Consider the following 4,890-nt stretch of genomic DNA (forward strand, 5'->3'; position numbering starts at 1 on the left):
TATTTTTCATCAAAGCTCATTAACATAGCAATGATGTGTTTTAGGTCAATCAACTCAATCTTTACAAATAAGGCATCAGCCAGGTCTTATATGCAGATAGTAGAATTCACTCCAGTAACTATATAATTAATTACATATAATTATGTTCTGTAATTAATTATATAATATAATGCAATTATATTACATTAAGGGATATATTCAAGATATTTCCATAATTTATAAGATTTCCAGGAAGGACAGAGACCTCTGTTTGGATTCTGCACAGCTAGAAAAAAATGGAGCCAGGAGGAAGGTCCAAACACAGCATAGAAGTATTCTGTGGACATTGCCCCCTTCAACTTGTGCCACTTAACACCTTGCTGCCAGGAACCCAACTTCAAGGGATCCTACCTCCTGGATGCACAGAGCAGTTCCACTGGACACTCACTGTCTTAAAAGAACACAAGTTACCTACATGCCACTCCTACCCTGAATTGCCCATATGCGCATGTAGTTTTGTTTCACATGAATTCATCTCATTGAAGAATCAATGCCAATTGGAACTCTTACTTCAGATGAGACTGGGAAACTGCACTTGTCTATGCAGCAGTAGAAGGCATGATAAATGGAGAAAAAGACATCTGCCGTGGTAGATATTAGACGCATTACGTACTTTTGAAACAAATTTATATATTGTTCAGTCCCCATGAGGATCTTGCATCCCTTGCTGGCAGCAACCTTGGTTTTAGGGGTTAGGTGAGTGGCTCCGAGTGCTGGGGGAGGTAGAGCTGAGGCTGAGAAGGTCCATCAGTTGGCTGAGGGCCGAGTGCACACCCAGGGAGATAGGGAAGCTGAAGACAAATTGTGAGGTAAGGGTGGAGATGGGCTTGCAGCTCCCTTAAGGGGCCTGAAGGGCTGGCGGGCCTGGAGGGGCAGGATGTGGCCAGCACCTGGGACAGCTGCTCCATGCAGCTCAAGGCCTTCTCCAGCCTCAGCTGCTCATTCCTCATTCCTGCTAAGCCAAGCAGATGGTAGCAGAGCACACGATGCCCTTTTAGCAGTGCACCATCCTTGGACCACGGTAGTCCTTCACCGCACAGTCCTACTCCATGGCTTCCATGAACCAGGAGCCCATGTCGGACTTGTGGTTGTCTTCCACCAGATGCGTTTGTACTGGTAGCATCCTTGCATGTGGTTTGGGCATTCGGAGGCGACATTCAATAGGACTGTGATCCCTAGGGTGTGCAGCATGTCTCTCCAGGCAGCGTGGAAGGTACCATGGAAGTAGAGGAACTGAAGAGTCTCCAAGGGACCCTGCCGCCTGTGCAGAGCGGCTCCAGTGGAGCTGCAATGCAGGTGAAAGGACTCCATGGCACTGGGGAGAAGTCTGCCGGGGCGCTGGTTTGGAACAGAATTCTGGGTAAGCAGAGGAAAACTTTCTCACAGCCACTTTTGAGCAAGCAGATGTCTGCTCACTGGGGCTTAGGATGGAGTGTCTGCACTACTAGGGTCCTGGTGCAGTCCTCCCTGAGCCCTTGGCAGGCGAGCTCCACTCAAAGTAGAGGATGACAGCCAAGTAGAGGATAGAGCACAAGAGGGCGCACTTCCTCTTGGGCGTGCAGGATGGACTCCAGAGTCCTGGAGCCTTTGTTCCGCCTATTGTCCTGGGTGTTGTATCAAAGGAGGTGCACCGAACCTCTGATAGGAAAGGTGTGCAAAAAATCGAGCAGCAAGCGTTTGCTGGCGCTCCCCAGCCCCAGGGTTGGGGGCTGTCCCTGCTGTCACACTGCACCATCCACCCCGCCCCTCAACCCATGGCAATCACCAGCTCCCAACCTCTGCTTTGGTGGTTCTTGCTTAGCTTCATCAGCCTTTTGAGCACATTGCCATCCATCTCTCCCAGTTAATCAATCGTCACCAAGGAGTGTAGGAACTGGGGTGATAGTCACCCAGGCCAACCAGGCAACAGGAATTGGCGAACCAGGATTAAGAGAAGGAGACTTCAGAAATGACCACCAACTTGGTCCCCAGAGGCTTGGGCGGCCAGACCCCTATTGGGTCACCTTCCTCCTGCATGTTCAGGTTACATAGCAGTCCTAGCAGCCTCAGGTGCCTTGCATGAGCTTGCACTCTCTAGGGGGTGGCAGCGGAAGTGTGTGTGTTGAAGGGAGAGTAGCTGGCTCCTTCCTGTTGTTGCCTCAAATGTGTTTTGCTGCTCCTGCACATTGGGCTGCAGCCTGCTCATTGCTGCTCTTCCCCTAGCGTCTGCCAGAGCTCTGGGCACTGCATCCACTTTTTCTGGGAGGAAGTTTGATAATTGGTTTGGCAAGATGCTTGTCATCTATGTTGTCACTGAGATAATTGTTTTTCATATCATACATCATTACAAGAGTATTCATAGTACTAAGTTATTGTAACATCGTAGGGTCAGTTCAGATAACTTTTGTATTTGGTATTGCTCATTGTGCTTTTCCGTCTTACTTGGTCTTGTCCTCATAAAGTTTAGTGAACTTTTTGAGAAATTATTTTCTGTGTTCTTGTTTTTGTTTATGGTGTCATCATTTTCTCCTATCTTTATTTTACCTGGAAAAAGATAATAAGGGTAGGCCCTTATTATCTTTTTCCATCCACTTTGTTCTAATTTCTTCCTTTTTGTTTTTGCAACTACTCAAGGTGGATGATCAGAATCAACATTGATTTTATCCATCCATGTATCTTTTTCTAATGTAAGCAAGTTGAAGTAGAAGCAGTACTTTAAGAACTTCTTAAGATGCATCCTATTGCTGTTGATAAGTTGAATGTCAGTTATCTTCTGCTCAAAATTATTTCCAAATTTCCTTGTAAGTTTTGTTTTTACCCCATATGTATATTTTACTAAAATGCTTCACTTCATTTCAAAAATTTTGGTGATTTTCCACATGGTTCACTTTGTTGACTCATCATTTAGTTCTGTTGTCAAATCATCTACTCTGAACAACATCCTTAAGAAAATTTTGAGACTCCCTTTTTGCTTGTATTAGATCACTTTCCAACACAGTGACAAAATACCTGAGATAAACAATTGAAAAGAAGGGAAGATGCATTTAATATTTCCAGGAATCAAGGAAAAAGTGGGAATGTCCAAGAGTGCTGCCTGTACATGGGTCCACTGCCCAGAAACCCCAGCCCCTTTTTGCTTTTCTTTCAATCCACTGTTCAGCCATGCAGCTCCCAGGGAAGCAGGGCACCCATGCAAGGGCACCAATGGCTTTTCTGAAAACAGTAAGCCTCACCCAATCATGGGGCTTTGAGACAGGCAGACAGGATGAACCATGCCAACACAGGTTGACCATTCATGGAAGCATATGTGGTGAACCTGGGCCTGTCTGTTTTGCTGGGTGAGAAAGAGCATTCTGACCTGATGGTGACATAGAGGCTTGAAGTCATTCACGGGTGAACAGAGATGTTTGTTGCCACGTAGCCTCTCCAAGTGCTTTAAAAATGCCCTCCTTTCTAGCCAAGTTTGAAAGGACCTCTAATCTGGCACTCAATGACAACACTGTTCAACAACACTGCAAATGAAGTAACTTTTTCCTTCCCCGCTCCCCCAGCCGTTCCCAAAGAAGTACATCCTTCTTTCTCCAAAACCATTGCTCCATCTGGAATGGCTCCTTAAAATGGCTTTAGTCCAGGTCAGGCTTCAACATGGCTCCCAGATGCTCTTCACAGGAGCTGGCACGGGGCAAGGACTCTGTCCCACCTCCACCTCCCCTGCACTTCTAGAATTCAAGGAGAACTGAACAGTGGAGTCCCCATTTAAATCAAAAGAGGGCCTTTGAAAAGAGTCTCCTCACAGGAATTTAATTTTGCAAGACTATATTAGTATACTTCCAGTAATCTGCCTAAAATTAAGAACTACAATATATGCGAAAGAGAGGAGATGGTGCTTCCAAGTACAAAGGATTCATTTCAGGTCTATGCCTAAGTAATTGCTTTCCCCCATGATCTTGCCAGATAATTCACTGAAGAAAAATCTGAATTGTACCAGAGTTTCCAGGAGCACCTTATGTAATGTGGCCTCTGTCACAGAGAGTAGGCCTAGAAGAAAAATGCTCCAAAGACCAAAAAAAAAAAAGTTCTATGGTTGTGGTCAATGTGCCCAGGATCCAGGAGCACAAATAAATAAGAAATAGTCCTTTCTCTTCCTTTCTCTTCCCACCCCATCCTGCCTCTCAGTGACAACAAAGTCAAGATCTTCAGCTGACCTGCGCACATCTTCAAGACACCATTCAGCTCCTGGCCACTTGCACATTTGCCTGCTGTGGTGCTGCACTCTTTGTGATCGCACGTTGGTATATGCTACATCCAATGGCCCTGGACTCCATGTACATATCTACTCTAAGCAAATTCTTAATTATTATTAGAAATAAATTATTATTAGTGCTTCTCAAGTTTCATGATCAGAGTCAACACTGATTTTATCCCTGTGTCTTTTTCTAATGTAAGCAGGTGGAATTATGAACTGCTTCATCTGCCTCCTATTGCTTTGATTTGTTGAATCCTTGTTATCTGTCAGCTCAAAAGCATTTCCAATTTTCCTTGTAATGTTTTTCTTTACCCCATATATATATTTTATAAAAAGTCTTTGCTTTATTTGAAACTTCTGATGATCTTTGACTTATTTTTTATTGCTGATTAACAATTTAATTCTATGTTCAAATCATCTATTCTCAATAAACCCTTGAGGAAATTTTGAGTCTTGCTTTATGACTGCATTTGGTATCTTGCCTTCACTATTTCAAAATACCTGAGATCAACTTTTTTCCCTTGTACTTTTTCTATTTTCTATTATTATATATTAAACATATATGTTTCCAACTATATATATGGCAGTGGATTTCACTTAGTTATTGTCAACATTTCTCCATATAA

At 43.9% G+C, this 4,890-nt stretch overlaps 1 pseudogene; it reads right to left on the reverse strand.

The window, feature by feature from the left end:
• Nucleotides 1-724: 724 nt before the first annotated feature.
• Nucleotides 725-1,230, reverse strand: LOC143404090 (dual specificity protein phosphatase 4 pseudogene; annotated as a pseudogene).
• Nucleotides 1,231-4,890: the final 3,660 nt, after the last annotated feature.

Source organism: Callospermophilus lateralis, chromosome 7 (assembly GCF_048772815.1).
Source record: "Callospermophilus lateralis isolate mCalLat2 chromosome 7, mCalLat2.hap1, whole genome shotgun sequence".
NCBI classification, from domain to species: domain Eukaryota; kingdom Metazoa; phylum Chordata; class Mammalia; order Rodentia; family Sciuridae; genus Callospermophilus; species Callospermophilus lateralis.